This window comes from Sus scrofa, chromosome 13 (assembly GCF_000003025.6).
Source record: "Sus scrofa isolate TJ Tabasco breed Duroc chromosome 13, Sscrofa11.1, whole genome shotgun sequence".
Lineage (NCBI taxonomy): Eukaryota > Metazoa > Chordata > Mammalia > Artiodactyla > Suidae > Sus > Sus scrofa.
In genome coordinates this window covers 201,029,578-201,044,803 of record NC_010455.5, presented here as the reverse complement: position 1 = coordinate 201,044,803, position 15,226 = coordinate 201,029,578, and the positions used below count along the sequence as shown (strand labels likewise).

At 41.5% G+C, this 15,226-nt stretch overlaps 1 protein-coding gene across 11 annotated transcripts in view; it reads right to left on the bottom strand.

Annotated features, from left to right (window-relative positions):
* DYRK1A (dual specificity tyrosine phosphorylation regulated kinase 1A) overlaps nucleotides 1-15,226 on the bottom strand; it is a 151,441-nt gene that overhangs the window by 115,143 nt on the left and 21,072 nt on the right. For 2 of the 11 annotated variants that reach the window (XM_013982583.2, XM_021070973.1), the window contains exon 1: nucleotides 1,395-2,673. The exons of 6 other annotated variants lie outside the window; for them this stretch is intronic. The gene's annotated coding sequence lies outside the window, so the exon portion shown is untranslated. Of the gene's footprint in view, nucleotides 1-1,394; nucleotides 2,674-4,421; nucleotides 7,427-12,216; nucleotides 12,663-15,226 lie in introns of those variants that run through there. 3 more of the 11 variants (XM_021070971.1, XM_021070970.1, XM_021070972.1) reach the window with 3 other exon arrangements.

The window sequence follows — 15,226 nt, the reverse complement described above, 5'->3', positions numbered from 1 at the left end:
AATTTACTTCCTCTCTGTATTAATTATAACATATTTGCTAAACAAAAAACATCACGTAAAAAGCTTCCCCTCGAAGTGTACAATAAGGATGCGGAACGGTTTCAGCTACACTATTTGTGACAGAGACAGCCATCCCCCTTCTTCCTAATTACAGTCAAGCCTAACTAGGTCACACTTCCCAGCGTCCCTTGCAGCTGGGTCTGGCCATGTGACTACGTTTTTAAGGACAGAATGGGAAAAAAGTATGGTGTGACACCTTCGGTCTTCCTTGTCTCCTCAGCTTCCTGGGACAACAGAGAAGATGGTGCCCTAGAGTACAGTGAAGGATCGAGGCAGAGGAAGGATAAGTCTCCATGTGACCCACAGAGGCAGCACCCCCAGCAAGGCGATTCTCCTGGAGATGGTTCTATGTTCTCAGAGCCACTCAAGTACTGGCTCCCAGTTACAGCAGCTGACATATGGAACTAACTCCTTCTAACAACTACATCAGCTTAAGATATTTCTGAGACATCTTGATAATAAAATTGACAAGGGTTCTTAAAAGATCATCTACAGGAGTTCCCGTCCTGGATCAGCAGTTAACGAACCTGACTAGCATCCATGAGGACACAGGTTCAATCCCTGGCCTTCTTCAGTGGGTTAAGGATCCAGCGTTGCCGTGAGCTGTGGTGCAGGTCACAGACGCGGCTCGGATCCCCCACTGCTGTGGCTCTGGCATAGGCTGGTGGCTACAGCTCCGACTGGACCCCTAGCCTGGGAACCTCCATATACCATGGGTGCAGCCCTAAAAAGACAAACAAACAAACAAAAAACTAAAAAGATCATCTACAAAATACCTCAAGTTCTTTTGATACTCAAGTCTAGAGGTCTTTTTAAAAAAACATGGCAGGTTTTTTTTAAAAACAGGGACCCTGGGTCTCCGAACTTCCCAAGTCAGGCTTCCTTCCACATATGCTAAGACTAGATTCTAAAATCACAGAAAAGAACTACATTTTTAAAAATAACCTCTGGGAAGTTCCCATTGTGGTTCAGCAAGTTAAGGACCCAATGTAGTCTCTGTGAGGATACAGTTTCAATCCCTGGCTTTGCTCAGTAGGGCAAGAACCAGGCATTGCCCCAAGCTGCAACTCGGTCACAGATGCAGCTCAGATTCCACCCCTAGCTTGGGAACTTCCATATGCCGTAGGCGTGGCCTTAACACTTTTTTGTTAATTTTTAGAAAATTTTTAAAAATAAAAATAACCTCTGGAATAACTTCATTCATTGATTCAACAAATAATATAACCCAGCATCTGCCAGTTGTCAAGCAACAGGTTTTCAGGTGAATGCAGATTTACAGAGGCCTTTAGTTTCCTGGCTGGCCCATGTCGGTAACTCTCCTGAGCGTTACAAACCTTTTTTTTGTTTTTGCCGTGCTCACAGCATGTAGAAGTTCCTCAGACGGGGATCGAACCCAAGCCATAGCAGTGATGCCAGATCTGAACAAATTATCCAGAAAACAAAACAAGTACAAAGATGTTAACAGTACCTTGAAGGACCCAGAAGTACTCAAATCAAAACTTATTAGAAACTTTTATTTCTTCCATTACTGCCCTCTATCACCCCCATCACAAAAAAGCATTTCCACTTGTCTCCAGCCCAAAGCAAAGAAAGAGGCCAGCAAGTCCAAGGAGTAGTATTCATCCTACACTCCTCCTTCTTCCCAGAGAACAGGGGCCCAGGGCCCTACCTTCCCACCCACCCCAGTCCCCCAGGGCCTGCACTCCCCGAGGAGACAGGATATGTCCTTTCCTGAATACAAGGGATCCTGGTGAGCTGTATGTTAACAAGCTAAAAGAACAGGAAGAGCATTTACTAATGGAAAGCTAGAAGCTTTCCAAATCCCAGAGCAGAGTCCATTCTAACAGTGCTTTGTCCAGAATGATAAGATCTGCCTGGATGCAAAAACACCATAGAGAAAAATGCTTTCACCCTCCAGATTTTTTAAAGGAATATCTATTTAATGTCGGTGAAATCTTAGTGTTAAAAAAGCATTATCCACATCATATACTAAGGTTTTCCAGGATGGGGGCGGAGTGGCTCAGGTCCTATGGAACAGGTACTATGTCAGAATAATTTCTATATGACAATGTTTATCGACCTTTTTTTGTTTGTTTTTGCCGTGCTCATAGCATGCAGTAGTTCCTCAGACGAGGATAGAACCCAAGCCATAGCAGTGATGCCAGATCCTTAACCACTAGGCCACCCAGGAACTCATTTTTTCCTTTATTCCCAACTCCAGAAGAAAAATGTAATTTAAATTAAATTTATCCTTAACAAGAGAAATTAAATATTACAGAATAAGATTTTGGGCAGGTAGGGCTGACTGATACAGAGTCACAAAATGCTGTAATAGCTAAGACTTTTTCACTCCCCCATGCCAGGAACATCTTCTGTTCCTCTGTGGAATGACCACCACCGGCAGAGTGTCCGTATGTTACAGACCTAAAAATATGATCCTCAACTTCATGTCACCTGACTTCTGCTCAGACATTCAGATATACCAAGTCTGGAGTTAGACCTCAAAATCTGCATTTCTTGGAGTTCCCGTCGTGGCACAGCAGAAACGAATCCGACTAGGAACCATGAGGTTGCAGGTTCAATCCCTGACCTTGCTCAGTGGGTTAAGGATCCAGCGTTGCCATATAGGTTGCAGACGCAGCTCGGATCTGGCGAGGCTGTGGCCGTGGTGTAGGCCAGCAGCTGTAGCTCCAACTAGACCCCTAGCCTGGGAACCTCCATATGCCACAGGTGTGGCCCTAAAAAGACAAAAGACACACACACACACACACAAAATCTGCATTTCTTTTACGCTTTCCAGAGGACTCCAATGCACATGGTCAATAAGCCACAATGTTGCTTATTTCCACTGTCTCACCCAAGCCAAGTGACAGGATAAGGTCAATATGAAATCAAGATGAGAACTATTTAAATGAAATGAAACACTCCAGGCATTAAAGAGAGATCTTTTTGGAGGCAAAAAAGAAAGTCTTAAGCTACAATTACAGAAGATCTGAGATTGTCTATCTCTTCTCTTTCCTGTACAAAGGACCACCACAGGATTACTGGAGAAATACTTGAGATATTTTATGGACTGTAACATGTGACCCCAAAGGAGGTTTATGTCACTTATTTCGTAAGTACACATTCAGGGTTTTTATCTAGTACTTTATCTGGTACTGTAACTTAGGTGTAACTTGGATCTGAGTAACCCATAAAGTACTGTCTTCCACCCCATCTCAAATCTATTATTTATAAACCCTACCAAAATTACCAGTCCATAGTTTAACTGAATACAACAAATTATATCAAAATTATATAGCTATCTGAATGTAGTTATAGCAAAAAGTTACGCATATAATCACATTATTGCGTTATAAAATGAATAAGCTGTTCAGATTAGATAATAAAAAACAGGACAGAAAAAGTCATCTTTTTCCATTCAGAAAGATACTTGGTTCATGTGGTGGAGTGTTCCTTGGTGGCCCCAATAAACTACTCTTGCCAGTATCCACATCTTATAAAGTCCCCTCTGCTTCAATCTGGACTGGCCTATAATTGCCTTTTTGCATAGATGACACTATGCTAGCTCCAGGCCTAAGTCTTAAGACAGCACAGTGGCTGCTGCTGTTGACACCTCCAGTATCCAGTCACCACCTCTGGAATCCAGCCACCACGTAAGAAGTTCAACTACCATGCCGTGAGAAAGCCTATGGTAACCAGGTGGAAAAGTCACATGGAAGAAGATGCCCCAGACACCACACAGGTGCTGGAACACAACGCCTCAGCCTTTCCAGTCCCAGGAGACACCATGTGAAATGGAGGCAAGGCTTGCCCAAATTAAAAAATTGTGAGCAAAGGAAAGAGTATTGGTTGTTTTAAGCCACTGAATTTTGACATGGTTAATCAAATAAACATAGATAACCCCAACATTTTGTATGCAAACATGGAAAAAAATTAACATCATTCCTTTTTGCAAAATGAAAGTAAACACCCTACATCTTCTCAAATATTTTCTCTTCCTTTGGGGGGGGGGGTGCTTTTTAGGGCCATACCCGATGCATATGGAAGTTCCCAGGCTAGGAGTTGAATTGGAGCTGCAGCTGCCGGCCTACACCTAATGCCAAAGCCACAGCAACCCAGGATCTAAGCCTCGTCTGCAACCTACACCACAGCTCACAGCAACACCAGATCCTTAACCCACTGAGCAAGTCCAGGGACAAAACCTGCACCCTCATGGATACCAGTCGGGTTCATTGCCACTAAGCCACAATGGTAACTCCAATAATTTCTCTTCCTGAACTTGAAAAAATAGACTGGTAAATTCTGACATCTTATATTGCATTAGCATTACCTCTTTAACAATAACTCAGAACTCCTACCTGATGGTCATACTGAGGAGAGAAGGATGTCAAGACTCCATCTCCAGACTTGAGACCTATACACACCCACAAACAAAAGTTTGTTAAACTTCAGTAAAAATTTGCCTTTTAGATAACCTCTCAGAAAATATGCCCTTCTAACTAAGAATAGAGTGGAGGTGGTTTTTTGGGAGGTGGGTTGTCTTTTTTTTTTGTCTTTTTGTCTCTTTAGGATCCCATATGTGGCACATGGAGGTTCCCAAGCGAGGGATCTAATCAGAGCTACAGCTGCCGGCCTACACCACAGCCACAGCAACGTGGGATCCAAGCTGCATCTGCAACCTACACCACAGCTCACGGCAATGCCGGATCCTTAACCCACTGAGTGAGGCCAGGATCAAACCTATGTCCTCATGGACACTAGTCGCGTTCGTTAACCGCTGAGCCACAACAGGAACTCCAGAATGGAGTCTTTTAAAACTGGTTCCCTTACATGTGGCACTGAAGAGTACTGAAGAGTAATGTTACCTGCTATTAGTAAATGACAACCATGGATAAGTCTTTACATTAAGGGGTTCAAATACTTTCTGAGAATATACTATGTGCCAGGCATCCTGGATACTACAGAAAAAGATCCCTGCCCACATATGCTCAATCTAGCAAAGGCCCCAAATACAAATAATGGTTTTAGAAACACTATTTAGCATAAAACTGTGCACAATGTAAACACAAAAAGGAACTAATGAGAACACAGAAGACAGAGCTATTCTTTCTACCCTACTCCTGCCTCCTTCCAGGAGAGTTAAGAAAGTCTAAAGGAGATGACACCTGAGTTGAGTAAGATTATGGAAGACTTCCCCCAAAATCCGCCCCACAATGGTCAGAATTTAAACATTCTAATATTGTTTCTACGAGGGGCACATTTGTCTGCTTTGTTCCCCAAGTGTCTCTAGCAGCTAAATCAGGACCTGTCACGTAACAGGTTCACAAACATTCGTTAAATTTAAGTCCTACAGTTATGTCCTTGGAAAATTCACTTGGCATCATTTATAAAAGATGAATAATAGCTGGGAGAGTTGCTTTGAGAATAAAATGAGATACTATATGATAGTATTTGGAAAATGTTAACAGGCAATAAAAATTTGGGGTGCTATTATTACTTTAGAGGAAGTACCACTTGCTTGTATATTTCATGCATCAAGTGCCTATTATATGCCAAGCTTTGTGCTCTACTGACAATACTATAAAAAGAAAGAGGCAGAGACAATATGTTCCAAAGGAAACTTGAGAGGAAAAGAGAAGAGCATAACACAGGTAGGCAAATGTAAAGCTACTCGGAATAGTTCTAGAATGGAGCAAATATGGGAGGGCTGCAGAAATAGAGAATGGAAAGGTAAGCTGGGCACCAAAGAGAACCTAAATATTTTAATAAACTTGACCTTCATAACACGGAAAAGAGAATCAAAGATGACTACAAGCTACTGAGAAACAGCACTATCAGCGTGGAAACAGGTATAGCAAGAGTGGGATAAGACTGACAGTGTGAAAAAATAAACATCTGAAAAGGGAGTATTACAGCTTCAACAAGTACACATGGGTAATACATGCAGTTACAACTGTTTTCTCACAAAGATTCACTGAAAATAAAACCCACCTAAAATTAGTAAAGAAGTCCAAAAATAATAATACAAGAAAGCAATAGACCAATTTTTAGAGAATTAAAAAAAGATGGGCAGTGATAGCAGACTTAGGAGAAGGAAGGGAAGCACAGAGTAAGTGTCTACACTTGGAGATACCAAGGAAAACAGTTAATGTACCCTGAAGCCTGGAAAGGCCTAGGACACACATATTCTCCATATCCTCTGAAGCCTGGAGAGCACCCACACCCTAACAGGAACAAGCAAACCTAATGCTCAGATTTCGGGTTCTAAATACCATTCGCCATGAAAAAGAACCAGTGCTCTAGGCAAAAAGTTCTTTCACTTGACACCAAACGCATAATCTATAAAAGAAAACTTTTAAAAACGGGACTTCATCAAAATTCAAACCTTCTCCTCTGAAAAAAGACTCTTAAGAGGATGAAAAGACAAGTTACAGGAGTTCCCTTGTGGCAAAGCAGGTTAAGGATCCAATGTTGTCACTGCAGTAGCTCAAGCCCAGGAATTTCCACTTGCCACAGATACAAGCTACAGACAGAAATACAGTATTTGCAAACCACATATCCAATAGAGATCTTGGATATAGAATACATAAAGAACTTTCATAACAGTTAAATTTTTTTAAAAAATCCAATTAGAAAATGGACAAAAGACATGAACAGATATTTCACCAAAGAGATACAGATGGCAAACAAGCTTATGAAAAGATGTTTATCATTAGTCATTAGGGAATTGCAAACTAAAACCAAAATAGGGTATGACCACACCTATGAGAACAGCTAAATAAAAAAACTGATAATACCAAATGATGGGGAAGATGCTGAGAAACCAGATCCCTCATATAGTGGTACACACACTCTGGAAAATAGGCTGGTGATTGCTTACAAAACTAAAACACTCACTCACCATATGACCCAGAAATCACCCTCTTCAACTTCTACCCCAGAAAATGGAAAACTTAATGTTCACATGAAAATCTATACTCAAACATTCAAAGCAGTTGATTCATAATGTTAAACAAAACACTGGAAACAATCCAAATGTCCTTCAAAAGGTGAATGGTTTAACAAACCTGGTACACCCACACGAGAATACTACTCAGCAACAAGAAGCAATCAACTGTTGATACATACAACCCTATACGGACCCCAAGGCATTATGCTTCCTGAAAAACACTGACCTCAAAAGGTTATATACTGTATGTTTCCATTCATATAACAAGCCAAAATGGGGTTGTGGGGGAAAGGGGTGTTGAGACTACAAAGACATAGCAAAAGAGTTCTTCAAAAAAAAAATTTTTTTTTTTCTTTTTGCCATTTCTTGGGCTCCTCCTGCAGCATATGGAGGCTCCCAGGCTAGGAGTCAAATCGGAGCTGTACCTGCCGGCCTACACCACAGCCAGAGCCACGCGGGATCCAAGCTGTCTGCGACCTACACCACAGCTCATGGCAACACCGGATCCTTAACCCAACTGAGCAAGGCCAGGGATCGAACCCGCAACCTCATGGTTCCTAGTCAGATTTGTTAACCACTGAGCCACGACACGAACTCCAAGTTCTTCTAAAATGATGGAACTCAATAAATAACTGCAATAAAATTTTTCCCATTTTTATAAAACAAAACTTTATAAAATTTTTAAAAATAGTGCCCAGATTTTGGTAGTAGGTTTTAAGGATTAAATGGGATAAATATTGAAAAAAAATGAATAAATAAATAAAGAGTTCCCTGGTGGCCTAGTTAAGAATCTAGCATTGTCACTGCTGTGGATGGAGTCTGAGCCCTGGCCCAGGAACTTCCACATGCTGCAGGCACAGCAAAAAATAAAAATAAAAATAAGTTTCTAAAAATTTTAGAAATAAGGAGTGCCCATTGTGGCTCAGTGGGTTACAAACCCAACTAGTATCCACGAAAATGCAGATGTGATCCCCACCCTCACTTAGTGTGAAGGATCCGGCACCGCCATGAGCTGCAGACGCAGCTCAGATCCAGCGTGGCTGTGGCTGAGGCTGGCAGCTGCAGCTCTGATTCAACCCCTAGCCTGAGAACTTCCATGTGCTGCAGGTGCAGCCCTGAAAAACAAAAATAAATAAATAAGTAAATTTAAACATAAAAAAACATGATAGAATAGCTCTATTATCTTGACTGTGGAGTTAGCTACAGAAATCTATACACAGAATACATTAGTTAGAATAAACCAAAGACACACACACACAAATGCAGGTACAGAAAATAATGAAAAGTTCTACAGTGCCATTAACAGAAATGTTCCAGATATACCAAATTTCCTGATTTTGATACCAGACTACACAAAACTTTACCACTGGGGGGGAAGTGGATGAAGGGGGTACATGGGACTTTATACTATTATTGCAATTTTCTATGAGTCTGTAATTACTTCAAGATAAAGAATTTTTTTAATGGGCTCCTTAGAAAAATGGCAAATTCCAATACCAAAGCTGAGAGAGAAGTTCAACATAACCTGGAAAATGCTCCAAAAAATGATGAAGATATGCTTAAAGGACACAGGAGCCAACTTGAAGGGGCTTCTACTGGCAAAATCTTGAACAAGTGAGGCATCAAAATAAGTAATTATGGTAATGGATTACAGCCTATTGCATAAAACAGAAAATCAAGTACCCATAATGATAGAAAGCAAGTGAATAAATTAAAAGTCTAACTTCTTTTATCTTTAGATGGAATATTCACATAGTCTCAAAGTTCCCTACACAAAATATTACAAAGAGGGAGGAAAAGTAACTTTGAAAATGGAGACACCTGAAAGCACCACCATAATCAAGTGATCAAAACGAACGCTGTCAATGAGGGGACAAAATGAAATCACATGACACCTGCGGTAGGCACAATAATGCCCCCCAAAACTAGCCCACATCCTAATTCTTAGAACTGGTGACTATGTTACCTGACATGGCAAAGGGGAATTATGACTGCAGAAGAAGTTAAATGCGCCCATCAGATGACTTTAAAATTGAGATGATCCTCGATTATCCTTGTGGGCTTAATGTAATCAAAGGTCCTTAAGAGTGAAAGAGGGGAGTTCCCGTCGTGGTGCAGTGGTTAACGAATCCGACTAGGGAACCATGAGGTTGCGGGTTCGGTCCCTGCCCTTGCTCAGTGGGTTAACGATCCGGCGTTGCCGTGAGCTGTGGTGTAGGTTGCAGACCTGGCTCGGATCCTGCGTTGCTGTGGCTCTGGCATAGGCCAGAGGCTACAGCTCCAATTCGACCCCTAGCCTGGGAACCTCCATATGCCGCGGGAGCGGCCCAAGAAACAGCAAAAAGACAAAAAAAAAAAAAAAAAGAGTGAAAGAGGGAGGAAAACAGGGAGAGAAAGACAGCAGCATGAGATGGACCAGGGCCAAAGCTGCTGGCTTTGCAACAAGAGGAAGGGGGCCCTAAGTCAAGAAATGCAGGAAGCCTCCTGAAGCTGGAAAAATAAGGAAAACATTCTTTTGCGGAGCCTCCAAAAGGAATGCGCCCTGACACCTTGATTTGAGCTCAGTTGTGATCCATTTTGGACTTCTCAACTCCACAACTGTAATATATACAGTTGTGTTTTGCCACTAACCGTGTGGCAATTTTTTTACAGCAGAAATGGAAAGCCAATAATACACCATCTAACAAAATGCAATGAAATTAACTTCTATGGTACTCATGGCAACGATGCCTAATCTACATCTATGAAGAAACATCAGACAAACCCACAATGAGGGTGACCCGATAAAATAACTGGCCTATATTCTTCAGAAATATCAATACTTTAGAAAGAAAGAACAGTTGAGGATCTAGTCTAAAGAGCTGCAAAGGCGCAACAACAAAGTATGTGTCCGGCCCCCAGGCTGTTATCTCCCTCCCATGAAGACCACTGGGGAGAGAGAAGGCAAGGAGGTGCTACACACAAAGCAACCGAGCACAGCCGAGAAGAGGCCCAAGGCGCAGGCCTGAAGACAAGAACCGAGGAGGCGTCTCTACAGAACTGCCTGCAGAGCACCAGCAACGGGAGCACACTCCCTCTCCCCCAGGCACAGGATTCAGGGGAGACGCCAAGAGCCCTGGAGTAAAAGCCCTGGGGATCCTCATATTCTTGAGCCCCTCAAGCACCGACCCAGGCTTCAGCGAACACACCACACCCTCAGAAAGAGCCTCCTTCAGCTTCACGGTAAAGCCCTCCTCAATACAAGCCACCAGCCCAGGAATGGCCAGATATTTGAGGAAAGCTGCCAAAAATCAAAGACAAATCAAAACAAGAAGAAAAACAGGAATCCAGAGGAAACTGTGACAATGTCAGGAGGGGGAAAAAAGGACAATTAACCATAATATGAATGTGTCTGAAAAGAATGTGTTTGAAGAGAATTTATATATTTATGAACTAAAAACAAAGTAACTAGTGGGGGGAAAAAGGGGGAGGTGCACAGAGGACGTTAAAAAAAAAAAAATACCCTAATGGAAAATGAAAGTTGAAAAAGATCTCTCAGCGGTAATAAATAAATAAATAAACAAACAGAAAATAGACAAGGTAATAAAATTGCACATCACCTGAGAAGGCCAAAATGAAAAAAATTAGCGAGGAAATTATACATGAAAATGTCCCAGGTCTAAAAAACTAGCATCATCAAACTAAAAGGATGGGTGCAACACAATGAAACACCGTGCTGCAGCATATCCTACAAAGCTCACCACACCAGCGATGAAGAACGAATCCTTAAAACTTAGGCAGCTGGCATGCACCAGGGTCCCCTCATAGAAAGGACCAAAACCTCTGATAAATTAATGGATCTATACAAATATTTAGCAGCCACTAACAGCACAGAGAGTTAGATATTTTGTGTCCCCTAAAGGTAACACACCACCCCTCCAAGAAAAAAAAAAAAAAAAAACAGACAAAAAAAGTACAATTGTATCAAGCCTCTAGGTCTTGCTACCAAGTTAAGAGGAAATACACTGTGGGGGGGCAGGGAGAATAGGCCAATGACACCATAGGGTTTCTTTCAAGAGCATGCAGGCTACAGGAAACTACAAGACAGATGATGCAGTTTAATGAAACTCAAGGGGAGGAGTTCTCCTGTGGCTCTGCAGCTTTGTCACTGCAGAGATTCAGGCGGCTACTGTGACAGAGGTTCAGTCTCTGGCCCAGGAACTTATGCATGCTGTGCATGTGGCCAGGAAAAATAAAATAAAAAGTAAAACTGAAGTAAAAAAAACAACCAAGAGATTAAGAGACCTAAGAGATTTGTCAATCAATGACAGTCTATGGACCTAACTTAAACTCTAATTTGAATAAACTGTTTAAAAATTTAATCATGAGGAGTTCCCACTGTGGTGCAGCGGAAGCAAATACAACTAGGAACCATGAGGTTGCGGGTTCAATCCCTGGGTTAAGGATTCTGCGTTGCCGTGAGCTGTGGTGTAGGTCTCAGACGAGGCTCGGATCCCGCGTTGCTGTGACTCTGGTGTAGGCTGGCAGCAACAGCTCCTATTAGACCCCTAGCCTAGGAACATCCATATGCTGTGGGTACGGCCCTAAAAAGACAAAAGACAAAAAAAAAAAATCATGAGGCAATCAAGGTAATTTGAACTTTAAGTGGATATCTGAAGAATTACTGTTATCTCTTAAAAGTATGATAATGCTACTGAAGTTAGAGTTTAAAAACTAGTCCTTTATCTTTTAGAGGTACATACTGTAAATATTCACAAGTGAAATTACATATCTGGATTTGCCTATATAAAATCAAAGGTGGGGGAGGAGGGGACAGGATTATAAAATTCCTTTAAGTAGCCAAGAGTTGATCACTGCTGAAGCTAAGTAATGGATACATGAGAGTGTATTATGCTAACTTTTCCACACACTCTTTCTTATGAGATCCAGAATACAAACTCTATCTGCTCTATGAAGCTAGAAGACCATGAAGTAATAAACTTACAGTTCCAGTCAAAACTATACTCCAGCTGCAATTCTGTACCCAGTAAACACTTTTACTTATGAGGGAAAGCAAATTAAATATATTTTCAGACAATGTCTCAAAAAAATTAACCTTTCATACACCTTTTCTCAGAAAGTACTAAAAGCTGTGCTCCAGCAAAATGAAAGATAAAAACGAGAAAGATAAAGGTCAGAGACCCTAGCTGACAGGAGATCCAAACCTGTTGGAGATCCAGAAAAGGAACCCCATTTAGACCCAGACTGCAAGAATTCCACGCAGGAGTAGTCTGATGGAGGACCCCTGAAGAACATTCTTGAAGAAGAGGGTGAGGGAGAGGGTGGGTGAGAACAAGGGGCAGGACAACTGTTTCACTGATGTTTTTGCAAACTATACTGTGAGGATATTGGAAGGTACCTAGAAAACAAAGCAAACGAATATAATTGTTAATGCTGGGAAAAACAAAACTATGCAAGGAGGGAAATGTAATCAAAGTGTACAATTTGGCTCCAGACTTACAGAGTCATAATTAAGCACTGAATATGTTTAATGAAAAATATATATATACAACTACAATGAATAGACAGAAAAAGAAATATAAGGCAAGTGGTTTAACGTTAAATTTTTTTATTGTTTTTGTTTTGTGTGTATGTGTCTTTTCTAGGGCAGCATACGTGGCATATGGAGGTTCCCAGGCTAAGGGTCTAATCAGAGCTGTAGCCACTGGCCTACACCAGGGCCACAACAACTCGGGATCCGAGCCGCGTCTGCGACCTACACCACAGCTCACGGCAACACCGGATCCACTAAGTGAGGCCAGGGATCAAACCCACAACCTCATGGTTCCTGGTCGGTTTCATTTCTACTGCGCCACAACGGGGACTCCTACCGTTAAATATTCATCTACTTTGATGGAAAATCAATAGATAAGGTCTTAAATTTTAAGTCAAACAGCAAAATAGGGTCAAAGTTACCTACCTAGCCTCCAATCTCCTTCCTCTGTAACAGAAACTAATTTTGTCCAGAACCTACGTGAACATCCATCCACTTAGGCGTTCGCTCAGCGAAGGCGCTAGCTCCAGGCCATGCCTAACTGGTCTAAATGTAATCCCATTTCCCTTTCTAGTGAGTGTTTCAGAAACAGGCATATAACCCAGGAGATAAATCTGCTGGAGACGCTAAGCAGTTTCCACAGTCTCATACAGCTACAATGATGTCCTTTCTCCCGAAACTGCTGCAGCCATCTTATTAAGTTGTGGATGTAGCCAGCCAGTGACTAAAGGGGGAGAGAGAAAAACTGGGGCCCTGAAGACATAACTGTGCCACAAAACTAATTAGCCCCAGAGCCCACCCTACCTCTGGACTTCCAACAGTGAGTTAAATTCTCTTACTTGAAAGTCATTTTGAGTCATGGTCTCAGTACTAGCATCCAAAAGCATCCTAACTGATGAGCATATAATTTAGAAACAGAAAGGTAAGCAGCAGAAGAAATAGCTAAGAGTTGAGGTAAAAGTGATTACTTATGGGACAGATCTTGTCAACTAGTACACGTGACATGCAGTGCCACCAAAAGTTCGAGAAGTACCAAAATCCCCTAAGGACCTGAGGGTATCCAAACAGCCTCTTCTGTTTTGTCCATACAGACCCTAAGGTGGAAGAGTTCGGGAAGCCCTGCTCCAGGGAGCAGGACTAAGACTAATGAGGTTATGTACCTGGGAACAGCTTTTTTATCATAAGCCTTTCAGTAGTATTCGATTTTGACCATATGCATGTTAAAACTAAAAATTAAAATTCTTTTTTTTTTTTTTTTTGGCTGCACCCATGGCATGTGGAAGTTCCCAGGCCAGGGACAGAACTGACACCACAGCAAAGATCCCAGCCACTGCAGTGACAACACCAGATCCTCAATTCAGTATGCCACGAGAGAACTCCTAAAAATTAATTCTTAAAAATATTACTGCAATAAGCAAAAAAGAGACTAAAGATCTGATCTTTACGGAGATCATTAATAATAACATAAAGAACGAACTTGGAGTTTCTTAGCAGGTTATGAACCTGACTAGTATCCATGAGGATGTGGGTTCCATCCCTAGCCTTGCTCAGTGGGTTAAGGATCCCGTGCTGCTGTGGCTGTGGTGGAGGCCATCAGCTGCAGCTGATTCAACCCCTAGGCCCAAGAATTTCCATATACCACAAGTGAAGACATAAAAAGAAAAAAATAAAAGAACTAAAGACTATTTCAGAAATAAAACTCAAGAAGGCTAGGTAATAAATCTGAAAGTGACCGAGAGGAATCCTTACAAGGAGGCAGACTACACAGATGTTTCTTCTTTAGGGACATGCAATCACACAAAGTGGAAACACAAAATTATTTTCTGTTGTACCTTATACTGACTGGATTATACTAACTCCTATCTACCAAACTCTTCTTCAAATTGTACAAATAATTCATCCTGGGAAGCCGAAGCACAGTTTAAAATAATACCAGAAACCCTTCCTTCAGCCACATATTAAGGGAAAAGCAAGACTCCAGTCCCAGACACACAATAAACACAATGCACATGGTCCCTGCTCTTGTGGAATTAATCTAACATTTGCTAAAACATACTCCGCAAAAGCAATACAGATAATAACTAAGAGTGAGGGCCGAACCTGGTCTGACTGAATCCTATTTCATCAGCCACTAAGGAAAATTACTTCACCTATTTTTTATCATCAGATATTTGAAAATACCTTAGTAGACTGCACTATATGTATGTTTATAACGTGTTCAGAGCACCTAACAAAGACTGCCTTTACATGTTAACAGGTTTCCTAGAATATGCTAATGTGCACCGTGAGTCTCCACGATGTAGGAGACTACTTCCTACATACCACACCATCTCAAGGCGTGATCCACAAAGCACGTTTACGGCAAGAGACGCTCCCTACTGTGTTTCCTGCTTCTGATCCACTAGGACTGATTTTTACCACTGTTTTCTTATCCCAACAGCCTCTTTATTTATTTGAACACTTTTTAGCATCCACTCTGCAAACCTTTATAATCAATTCTGACTATTACGCCTCAACATTCCACGCTAGATCTGACCATCCTAGAAACAGAGGAAATCTCTTTTAGACTGACTGCTTCAGCATCTGGAAAAAGACAGCATGGTGATACCAAAAATGCCATTTCAAAGATTCAATGCATGCACTTTAACCTCATTCTTTCAGTTATTCACCCAACATTTACA